This window comes from Bos grunniens, chromosome 12 (assembly GCF_055505025.1).
Source record: "Bos grunniens cultivar Pamir isolate PY7600 chromosome 12, Bosgru_T2T1.0, whole genome shotgun sequence".
Taxonomy (NCBI): domain Eukaryota; kingdom Metazoa; phylum Chordata; class Mammalia; order Artiodactyla; family Bovidae; genus Bos; species Bos grunniens.
This window is the reverse complement of record NC_141176.1, coordinates 59,530,942-59,543,490: the sequence shown is the minus strand read 5'-3', so window position 1 is coordinate 59,543,490 and position 12,549 is coordinate 59,530,942. Positions and strand designations below refer to the sequence as shown.

The 12,549-nt window shown below is 37.6% G+C and overlaps 1 long non-coding RNA gene across 2 annotated transcripts in view; it reads left to right on the top strand.

Annotated features, from left to right (window-relative positions):
- LOC147361812 (uncharacterized) overlaps positions 1 to 10,733 on the top strand; it is a 75,233-nt gene extending 64,500 nt beyond the window's left edge. Inside the window, exons 4-5 of one of the 2 annotated variants that reach the window (XR_015137649.1) lie at positions 7,387 to 7,477; positions 8,200 to 10,733. This is a non-coding gene — a long non-coding RNA (uncharacterized LOC147361812). The remainder of the gene's footprint in view (positions 1 to 7,386; positions 7,478 to 8,199) is intronic. The other variant, XR_015137650.1, reaches the window with a different exon arrangement.
- Positions 10,734 to 12,549: the final 1,816 nt, after the last annotated feature.

Here is a 12,549-nt window from a genome sequence, read left to right as displayed (position 1 = left end):
AAGGTATAAATATGAATTCAAAATCATCATTCCTAATAGAAAATAACTGAAAATGCCCTAAATGTCACCAGTAGTAAGCTAGATGGATAAATGTGTGAAGTCTTTATATAATGGGAACTATGATTCATAATAATGTTAATAACGCATGTCTGTACACGTTGACTGGAGAAGGCAATGGCAACGCACTCCAGTACTCTGCCTGGAAAATCCCATGAGTGGAGGAGCCTGGGGTCGCTAAGAGTCGGACACGACTGAGCGACTTCACTTTCACTTTTCACTTTCATGCATCGGAGAAGGAAATGCCAACCCACTCCAGTGTTCTTGCCTGGAGAATCCCAGGGACAGGGGAGCCTGGTGGGCTGCCATCTATGGGGTTGAACAGAGTTGGACACGACTGAAGCGACTTAGCAGCAGCAGCTACACATTGACACCACTCCAAACCACCCTACTCTCACCATCTACTGTCCAGTAAGTGCTCAAGTCTAAACTTAGTCCAAGAGGTAAAGGTAGTATGAGGAAGTGGCCCAGGAAACAGATCCTTGGAATTTATTCAAGGATCCCCATACAGAGCACTCAGAAACTGGTCTAGTCCTCGTTAATTTCATCTGGCTGCATCTTCTATTCTGCAACAGCACTTCTTAGATACCTTCTGATATCTAAGTAGGTGCCTAATATTTCTCAACCTCTGTTTTTTCTCTTTGCTACTTCCATGTGTAGCCTGATTAAAGTACCTGCACACCTCCATGGGACACTGAGACTCTTGTATGATAAAAATATACATATTCAAATCAAGGCATTGCCCTTACCTTGCCTCTTACCCTGGCACACTCCATTGCCCACTACTCCTGATTTTCCTAAATCACTATACTTCCCTAAAGCCAAGTTTCTTCTCAGTATTGACTCTTTGCGACCCCATGGACTGTAGCCTACCATGCTCCTCCATCCGTGGGATTCTCCAGGCAAGAATACTGGAGTGGGTTGCCATTTCCTTCTCCAGGAGATCTTCCCAACCCAGGGATCAAACCCAGGTCTCCCACATTGCAGGCAGACGCTTCACCATCTGAGCCACCAGGGAAGCTCAAAAATGTAGTTGACAAAGTTAGGTGTTTAGATGGTAGATGGTAGGAGAGTGGTTACTTGTGAAGGGCGGGGGTGAAAGAGGATATGAGGGGCTCTAAAGGGAAGCAGTTGCAGTCTGTTTCTTGATCCAGATGCTGGTTACATAGGTTGGTTCACTTTCTGAAAATTTGTATACTCATGATTTAGCCTTTCTTTCTTTTTTTTTTCTAATTTGCACATTATACTTTAAAATAAAAAGTTTGCTTAAAAGACATACTAGTTTTGCTACTCTAAAATTATATTTGACTATAAGTCCTACTTTCGGATTGGAATGAAAACTGCCCTTTTCCAGTCCTGTGGCCACTGCTGAGTTTTCCAAATTTGCTGGCATATTGAGTGCAGCACTTTCACAGCATCATCTTTCAGGATTTGGAATAGCTCAACTGGAATTCCATCACCTCCACTAGCTTTGTTCGTAGTGATGCTTTCTAAGGCCCACTTGACTTCACATTCCAGGATGTCTGGCTCTAGGTCACCTAGCAGTGGCCACAGGACCAGAAAAGGTCAGTTTTCATTCCAATCCCAAAGAAAGGCAATGCCAAAGAATGCTCAAACTACCACACAATTGCACTCATCTCACATGCTAGTAATGTAATGCTCAAAATTCTCCAAGCCAGGCTTCAGCAATATGTGAACCGTGAACTTCCTGATGTTCAAGCTGGTTTTAGAAAAGGCAGAGGAACCAGAGATCAAATTGCCAACATCTGCTGGATCATAGATAAAGCAAGAAAGTTCCAGAAAAACATCTATTTCTGCTCTATTAACTATGCCAAAGCCTTTGACTGTGTGGATCACAATAAACTGTGGAAAATTTAAAAGAAATGGAAATACCAGACCACCTGACCTGCCTCTTGAGAAATCTGTATGCAAGTCAGGAAGCAACAGTTAGAACTGGACATGAAACAACGGACTGGTTCCAAATAGGAAAAGGAGTACGTCAAGGTTGTATACTGTCACCCTGCTTATTTAACTTATATGCGGAGTACATCATGAGAAATGCTGGACTGGAAGAAACACAAGCTGGAATCAAGATTGCCAGGAGAAATATCAATAACCTTAGCTATGCAGATGACACTGCCCTTATGGCAGAAAGTGAAGAGGAACTAAAAAGCCTCTTGATGAAAGTGAAAAAAGAGAGTGAAAAAGTTGGCTTAAAGTTCAACAATCAGAAAATGAAGATCATGGCATCCGGTCCCATCACTTCTTGGGAAATAGATGGGGAAACAGTAGAAACAGTGTCAGACTTTATTTTGGGGGGCTCCAAAATCACTTCAGATGGTGACTGCAGCCATGAAATTAAAAGACGCTTACTCCTTGGAAGGAAAGTTATGATCAGCCTAGACAGCATATTCAAAAGCAGAGACATTACTTTGCCAACAACGATCCATCTAGTCAAGGCTATGGTTTTTCCTGTGGTCATGTATGGATGAGAGAGTTGGACTGTGAAGAAAGCTGAGCGCTGAACAATTGATGCTTTTGGACTGTGGTGTTGGAGAAGACTCTTGAGAGTACCTTCGACTGCAAGGAGATTCAACCAGTCCATTCTGAAGGAGATCAGTCCTGGGATTTCTTTGGAGGGAATGATGCTGAATCTGAAACTCCAGTACTTTGGCCACCTCATGCGAAGAGTTAACTCATTGGAAAAGACTCTGATGCTGGGAGGGATTGGGGGCAGGAGGAGAAGGGGATGACAGAGGATGAGATGGCTGGATGGCATCACTGACTCAATGGACGTGAGTCTCAGTGAACTCCAGGAGTTGGTGATGGACAGGGAGGCCTGGTGTGCTGTGATTCATGGGGTCGCAAATAATCGGACACGACTGAGCAACTGAACTGAACTGAACTGAAAGATTCCACCAGAAAATTACTAGAGCTAATCAATGAATATAGTAAAGTTGCAGGATATAAAATCAACACCCAGAAATCCCTTGCATTCCTATACACTAATAATGAGAAAATAAAAAGAGAAATTAAGGAAACAATCCCATTCACCATTGCAACGAAAAGAATAAAATACTTAGGAATATATCTACCTAAAGAAACTAAAGACCTATATATAGATAACTATAAAACACTTGTGAAAGAAATCAAAGAGGAGAAATTACCATGTTCATGGATCGGAAGAATCAATATAGTGAAAAGGAGTATACTACCCAAAGCAATCTATAGATTCAATGCAATCCCTATCAAGCTACCAACGGTATTTTTCACAGAGCTAGAACAAATAATTTCACAATTTGTATGGAAATACAAAGCAGTCTTGGGGAAGAAGAATGGAACTGGAGGAATCAACCTGCCTGACTTCAGTTTATACTACAAAGCCACAGTCATCAAGACATTATGGTACTGGCACAAAGACAGAAATATAGATCAATGGAACAAAATAGAAAGCCCAGAGATAAACCCACGCACATATGGACACCTTATCTTTGACAAAGGAGGCAAGGATATACAATGGGGAAAAGACAATCTCTTTAACAAGTGGTGCTGGGAAAACGGGTCAACCACTTGTAAAAGAATGAAACTAGAACACTTTCTAACACCATACACAAAAATAAACTCAAAATGGATTAAAGATCTAAATGTAAGACCAGAAACTCTAAAACTCTTAGAGGAGAACATAGGCAAAACACTTTCCGACATAAGTCACAGCAGGATCCTCTATGACCCACCTCCCAGAATATTGGAAATAAAAGCAAAAATAAACAAATGGGATCTAATTAAAATTAAACACTTTTGCACAACAAAAGAAACTATAAGCAAGGTGAAAAGACAGCCTTCAGAATGGGAGAAAATAATAGCAAATGAAGCAACTGACAAACAACTAATCTCAAAAATATACAAACAACTCCTGCAGCTCAATTCCAGAAAAATAAACGACCCAATCAAAAAATGGGCCGAAGAACTAAACAGACATTTCTCCAAAGAAGACATACAGATGGCTAACAAACACATGAAAAGATGCTCAACATCACTCATAATCAGAGAAATGCAAATCAAAACCACTATGAGGTACCATTTCACACCAGTCAAAATGGCTGCTATCCAAAAGTCTACAAGCAATAAATGCTGGAGAGGAAGTGGAGAAAAGGGAACCTTCTTACACTGTTGGTGGGAATGCAAACTAGTACAGCCACTATGGAGAACAGTGTGGAGATTCCTTAAAAAACTGAAAATAGAACTGCCATACGACCCAGAAATCCCACTGCTGGGCATACACACTGAGGAAACCAGAATTGAAAGAGACACGTGTACCCCAGTGTTCATCGCAGCACTGTTTATAATAGCCAGGACATGGAAGCAACCTAGATGTCCATCAGCAGATGAATGGATAAGAAAGCAGTGGTACATATACACAATGGAGTATTACTCAGCCATTAAAAAGAATACATTTGAATCAGTTCTAATGAGGTGGATGAAACTGGAGCTGATTATACAGAGTGAAGTAAGCCAGAAAGAAAAACACCAATACAGTATACTAACACATATATATGGAATTTAGAAAGATGGTAATGATAACCCTGTATGTGAGACAGCAAAAGAGACACAGATGTATAGAATAGTCTTTTGGACTCTGTGGGAGAGGGAGTGGGAGGATGATTTGGGAGAATGGCATTGAAACATGTATAATATCATATAAGAAATTAATCACCAGTCCAGGTTTGATCCACAGGATGCTTGTGGCTGGTGCACTGGGATGACCCAGAGGAATGGTATCTGGAGGGAGGTGGGAAGGGGTTCAGGATTGGGAACACGTGTACACCCGTTGAGGATTCATGTTGATGTATGGCAAAACCAATACAATATTGTAAAGTAATTAGCCTCTAATTAAAATAAATAAATTGAAAATGAAAATCACCTAAAAGATCAAAGAAATGATGTAACAGTGGACTTTGCAAACGTCTTATTTGGGAGGAAATAAATAGAAAATAAAAAAGGCCACTTCCCTAATCAGTCACACTTAAATGAAAGTTGCTTTCATATCATCAATGTACAATATTCTGTGCTTTAATTTTTAACTTTTTAAGGTAAAAATGACTGCTTAACTATGAAATTTTTTTCAAGAATTCAATGCATTCTAGGTCCCATCTTAAGAGATGAAATTTCAAAAAACACTATATTGCACAAATGTGACAATATGTATCTGTACGTATTTAATATATCTTTTTTTTTCTCTCACAGAAATGACTAATTCTCTAGAATGACAGTACATAAAGTTAAGTGGTCTGTATATGTATATTCTTATAGCAACACAAAAGTTCCCAGTTAAGTGGAATCCTTCGGTTTATATATACGAAGCAATGTAAAATAGCCTCAGATATCTTGAATTTACATAGACAGAGGAACCTCACAGGCTACAGTCCATTGAGTCACAAAGAGTAGGACACAACTGAGTGACTAAGCACAGCAGCACATGCTGTATTGTAAGCATAGTTGAGAAGATTTGCTGATTGCTTGTATGTAGGGCAAAAGAGAAAGAAAATATTCTCACATGTTTGCCTTGAACAACTGGGTAAATGAAATTGTCATGCTCTGAAATAGATCAGGTTACAGCATATATGTACATGTGCTGTGCTGTGCTTAGTTGTACCCAACTCGACTCTGTCCATGGAGATTCCCCAGGCAAGAATATTGGAGTGGGTTGCCATGTCCCTCTCTGGGGGATCTTCCTGACCCAGGGATTGAACCCAGGCCTCTCACACTGAAGGTGGATTCTTTACCATTTGAGCCACCAGGGAAGCCCAAAAATACTGGAGTGGGTAGCCTATCTTGTCTCCAGGGGATCTTCCAGACCTAGGAATCAAACTGGGGTCTCCTGCATTGCAGGCAGATTCTTTACCAGCTGAGCTACCAGGGAAGCCCCATATATGTGCATACATAAATACATACAGTAAATAATTTGGGGCAGAATATTTTAAGTTTCAGAAATCCATTAACATAAAAAAAAAATAGAATCCCTGAATTGGCAAGAAAGAGGTCATGGCAAGAAATATACATTTGAATGTTTTCAGTCTATATGGGCCTCCCTGATAGCTAAGTTGGTAAAGAATCCGCCTGCAATGCAGGAGACCCCAGTTCAATTCCTGGATCAGTAAAACCCACTGTAGAAGGGATAGGCTACCCACTCCAGTATTCTTGGGCTTCCCTGGTGGCTCAGCTGGTAAAGAATCCACCTGCAATGCAGGAAATTTTGGTTCAGTCCTTGGGTTGGGCAGATCCCCTGGAGAAGGTAAATGCTACCCACTGCAGTATGCTGGCCTGGAGAATTTCATGGACTGTATAGTCCATGGGGTCTCAAAGAGTTGGACATCACTGAGCAATTTTCACTTCACTTCACTTCAGTCTGCATGAGGTGACCTAGGGTGAGGGAGGAGATTGTGTCAGGATACAGAGGAGGACCAGAATCTTAGTTCTTCCCAGTCTCACTGGGAGGCTGTGGGCATAATATTTACATCCTATGATCACGGTAAAACCTGTATTCTAGGATTTTTGTAAAGATTGATTAAGACAACCAAGGTATGTCAAGACTAGATTACAACTAGAGATTCAGATTTAAGTGCTTGACAAGCATTATTGGATATTAACAACTTGATTAGTTTAAATATCTCCAAAAGTACTTTCTAACATCTCCCCCCAGCAAAAACACCACCAAAGAAAGACAGAGACCAAAGGAATGAAAAATAAGAAAAAATTAAAATAACATTTTACAACCATTAATGTTTCCTGAAATATCACCTCTAAAATGTAATCAACCAGGACAGCTGGCTAAAGAGTTTTTCCAGAGTAACACTCTGAGGATATGGAAAGCAGATTTGGTGCTTATGTTAGCAGGAAGGAGAAATGAAGCCATAGACATTAGAGCACATCATGGGAAGACCACTTTACCTACAAGGACTTAATCACCAGGGACACATATAACCATATGTTAAAACATTTCTAAATTCTTATTTGCATAAATTGTATAATATGTGGGAAAATACTGCTTGATATTAGACAAATAATTGCAATTACCATTAACTCAGTCATCTAAGAAACGGAATCCCTTACACTGGAGGGTAAGGGAATGGCAGATATTTATTAAAAATTTATGTCTAATTGCTATTCTAAAAGTTTATTATTAAGTATAAAATTATCATTGAAAAATATAATAGACATTCAATTAATACTTCTAATGTAAGAAATGTATATAAATTGCATATTATTATAGCAAGTGTTCATAATGCTTTTTCCTTGCCCCTTTCTCTTCATCCTTTTCCAACGTCCAAGAATATTATTACATAATCCACTCTTACAACCAGCTGCTGTATTGTGCAATGAAATATTTGAAGGATAGTTGCATGCCAGATGGAAAACACAGGTAATGGTGCCAAACAATGTATAATAAAGCATATTTCTACTTTCATATTCCAGTGGAATCTATTAATATTTTTATAAACTCAGAAAAAACATTGGTACATGATTTTGTGAACTGGATTGCTTAGAAAAAAGTAAAAATACCAAGAAAGGAAATGCCACATAGAGCAGACTATAATGTGAAAAAATAAAGGAAACACAATGGCAAAGTTTGAAGTAAAATTTCAGTAGATATAAAAAAGTATAGACAGTGTTCTCCTAAGGCAGGTTACTAACATACTAAAAAGACCATGTAGGATAGTGAAATACATTGTGAAGCTTTTGAGTGTAATGAAGAATTTTTAGCAGTCAGCATTTTGTATTGAGGGATTCCCAGGGGTTGGCATTGGTGGTAAAGAGCCCGCCTGCTAATGCAGGAGATATGAGACCCAGGTTGGATCCTTGGGTTGGAAAGATCCCCTGTAGGAGGGCATGGACAACCTACTCCAGTAGTCTTGCCTGGAGAATCCCATTGACAGAGGAGCCTGGCAGGCTACAATCCATAGGGTCGCACAGAGTTGGAAAACACTGAAGCGACTTAGCACATGTGTACACACACACATACACACACACACACATTTTGTACCGATCTCTAATTTTCTAAAATCAGAGAATCTTATATTTGCTTTTTACATTTGACATTTCTTACGAGCTAAAGGAAAATGTACCGGAACTCATATTCTTTAGGTAATTCTGACAGCTGCTGATCTGAAAGTGATGAAAACCATTGGAGACAGCCATGCTAAAGACTGAGTGCACTTTATGATGCTGGCAAAGTATGGATGATCGTGGTTGTCAATCTAAGGAAACGCAGCAGCAGAAAATAATTACTAGAAGCGAAAGTCTAAGAACCACACAAGAGAAATGGAACATTGGCAGATGATTTTTAGGATGAATTCTGTATACAATGGGTCACTTTTGGAAGAGGAACAGAAGGATTTTCAGAAATGTGGGTTCTTCAATGATGATCTTTTGATATCCAGAGTAAGTCTATTTTCAGAAGGGTCTTAACTGGGAGACCTAAGGTACTTGAATTTGTATCAGAGGAGAGGCTAATGTCTGGATTGTTTTCTTTTTTTTAATTTTAACATTCTTCATCACCTTCTTGAAGGATTTTGTCCTATTTGGTCAAGAGTTATAAAGAAAGTTCTGTTGCCTACTAATTTTTTGTTGTTGATGATGTACAGTTGATTTACAGTATTGTGTTAGTTTCAGGTATACAGCATAGTGATTCAGCTTGTTTTTTCCCTCTGATTGCATTTCATTGTAGGTTATTATAAGATATCATACAGTCCCTTGTGCTATATAGTAAATCCTTGTTGATTATCTGTTTTACATATGGTATTTTGTATCTGTTAACCCCATACTTCTAATTTGTTTCTCCCCACGCCCCTCTCCCCTTTGGTGACCATACTTCTTTTTTTTTCTGTGTGTAAGTCTGATTCAGTTTTGTGTATTTATTTCATTCGTTTTCTTTTTTAAGACTCCATATATAAGTGACACCATATAGTATTTGTCTTTCTCTGACTTACTTTGCTAAGCATAAGTTCTCATGGTTCACGTTGCTGCAAATGACAGTTCATTTTATATAGTTGATAAACACTCCGTTGGCCCACATCTTCTTAGGCCATTATCAAGTTCTGTTGATGGGTACCCGGGCCATTTCTGTTCCTTGGCTATTGTAAATAGTGTTGCCATGAATACTGGGGTGTGTATACCTTTTAAAATTAGAGTTTTTGTTTTTTTCCAGACATATAACAAGGATTACTGGATCCTTGTTATATGTTGGCTGGATCATATGTTGGCTCTATTTTCTTTCAGCTTTTTAAGGAAACTTCATACTGTTTTCCGTAGTGTTGACAATGATAGCATCTGTTAATAATATCAGTAATTAACCCAGTCTCCATCAATATCCTACGTATCCAATATCTATATTCTCAGAAGTAACCTAAAATATATGTACTTTTGAGGTCTCCTATAAATCTTCAAAATTGGGTAATAGAAGAGTTGAAAATTTATTATAATCATTCTAAAAGATTTGGATTAATGTGAATGATAGAATTACTAAACTATTCACTGTGGCCTTATGGATACCATTGTATTAAGTTCTGAGTAGTCTCTTTAATAAATGGTGTTGAGAAAGCTAGATATCCTTATGCAAATGAATGAAATATTAACAGGACCCTTATCTTATACTATACACAAAAATTAACTGGAAATGGACTAAGGACTTAAATGTAAGACCTAAAATTATATAACTTCCTAAGCTTAAGCAGTTTTGATGCCCTGCTGAATGTCCTTACGTGATTATCCTTTAAGCCATCTCTCATCCCCATATTCATACGTTCATTCATATATCAGCATCTAGAAAATACTTAGTACATTTTGCTGAATGTATGGATGAGGAAATAATAAATTGTTCCACTTGCAAACTTAATTTTTTCTATATTGTCCCCATTTCTTCCTAAATGTTTTCCCCTTCTTATGTCATTCTATTTCTTAAGGAATATTCGAAGAAAACAAAACTCAAAAAATCTTGATCATCCATACAGTTTTACAAACATTAGAGCTATAAATTGGGAACATACTAATGAAGTGGGTTAAAGCCAGAGGACACAATTTTAGTCCTGGGGAGATGATACTCCTGATTTAAGTCTATTAGGGACTGGTTAGATACATATTCAGAGAAGGTGATGGCACCCCACTCCAGTACTCTTGCCTGGAAAACCCCGTAGACAGAGGAGCCTGATAGGCTGCAGTGCATGGGGTCACCAAGATTCAGACACGACTGAGCGACTTAACTTTCACTTTTCACTTTCATGCATTGGAGAAGGAAATGGCAACCCACTCCAATGTTCTTGTCTGGAGAATCCCAGGGACGGGGGAGCCTGGTGGGCTGCCGTCTATGGGGTCGCACAGAGTCAGACACGACTAAAGTGACTTAGCAGGTACATACATATTATGTTTGTTGTGTTCATTTTAATACCTCACAGAAACAAAATATGAACAGGAACTGCTTTGTTTAATTCTATGTTTCATAAGTATGTAGATTTATTAAGAAATTGATAATTGACAAAATTAAGGATACTATATATAACTGCTTATGATTTTCTTTAAAAAGCATTAATGGAAATTCCTAAATACTTCTCTCAGTATTGTCTTTTGAAAAATATAAAATATTACATATAAAATATATATGCTTATATATTATACATTTTATATATATGTTTCATCATACATTATTTGGCAGAAACTTAAAGCAAAGTAAACTGTTTTTTTGTGGTATCTAAAATTAAAACAAAACTTACCCAAACATTTTATCAAATTATTTCCTTTGTGACTCTATGAAGCAAACTATAAAGATTGAAAATAAAATATTTCAATTAATAATTATAAAATTTATATGATTTAAATTTCAACTCTCATTCATGATAATTTTGTCAGGTAATTTTAATCACTCCATTTCTATTCCAAATCATAGAAATCCTAAGTTAATGTATAATAAATGTAAAATGAAATATAACATAAATATATAAAATGAAAATATGGAAGTCAGCACTCCCAAGTGAGATTTTTGAGAATCAAAGTTAACACTAAAATAGATAGCAGAGAGCAGAGCTGAAACCATGGCCTGTTGTACTCTTGATCTGGAAGTGGGTGGGAGTTGCCAGGAGTTCTGTTCTTACAGGGAAACCATGAAAAAAATGTATAAAAGACTTCCATTCAAACCTTGAAAATGACTAGAGTCGGGCTCATGGATAGAAACTAGAGATCAAGTGTGCAGTTCATAATCTCTCCCCAGCTTTAAAAAGAGGGCTTCATAAAGCTTATACTGACCTTTTCCCAGAGCTAAAGCTTTTATGAAACTATAGTCTAGGTAGGTGGGAAAAGAAATCACAAACCCTTAACCAGAGAGTGAGCCAGGCCACCTGCTATTTTGAACAACAGATTTTCTACATCCCCAAAATAAGCACACAAAATCACCCCAAACCAAAATTAAAGAACTTTATTTTGGACAGGAAACCACAAGGGAAGAGCTAACTGAAAAATAAAAAAGTGCTTAAAGAGATAAAGGTATTCAGAGAGATAGAGAGTAATGGAAAAAATGATCAAACTACAATTCACACAAAGAAATCTGACAGTAAATAGTATAAAAAGAACTCTAAGCATAAGACAGATGTAAAAAAGCAAAATATATATGCTTCCATATGAATTTCAAATATAAGATTAATCTGAATAGACTTTCAAGTGAGTGTTTATAAAAAGTTATTCAAAAATATAGAAGGCAACAGAAATTCTTTCAAAAAAAACTGAAAAATATCAATTGACTATCATCAAAAACAATTAAATGTTCCAATTGTGAATGAGATACTGACAATTAAGATGCAGGAGAGGAAAGTGAAAGTCACTCAGTTGTGTCTGACTCTTTGTGACCCCTTGAACTGTAGCCTGCCAGGCTCCTCTGTCCATGGAATTCTCCAGGCCAGAGTACTGGACTGCATAGCCATTTCCTTTTCCAGAGGATCTTCCCAGCCCAGGGATCAAACCCAGGTCTCCCACATTGCAGGTGAATTCTTTACCATCTGAGTCACCAGAGAAACCCCATGAGAGAGGAAGGTAAATGTTAAGCAAATAAAAGTCCAATTAACAACTTTGAAAGACTAGATTAAGGGTTCTTTGTAAATGTTTAATAAGAATTTCTATAAAAGAACACAGAAACTTCGTAACTTAGATCCTAAAACTGAGATATATTTCAGGTGCTAAAGTAAAAAAAAAAAAAAAATACTTAATGTAAATAGAGAGTAAGGAGAAATTATTCAGGGATTATATATATATATTATATATATATTATATATATATATATATATAAACTACTGGGCAACCCACTCCAGTATTCTTGCCTGGAGAATTTTATGGACAGAGGAGCCTGGCAGGCTACAGTCTATGGGGTCGCAAAGAGTTGGACACAACTGAGCAACTAACTTTCAGTGGAGGCAAAATACAGAATATATACAGGAGGTGACAATTGTCTGGATA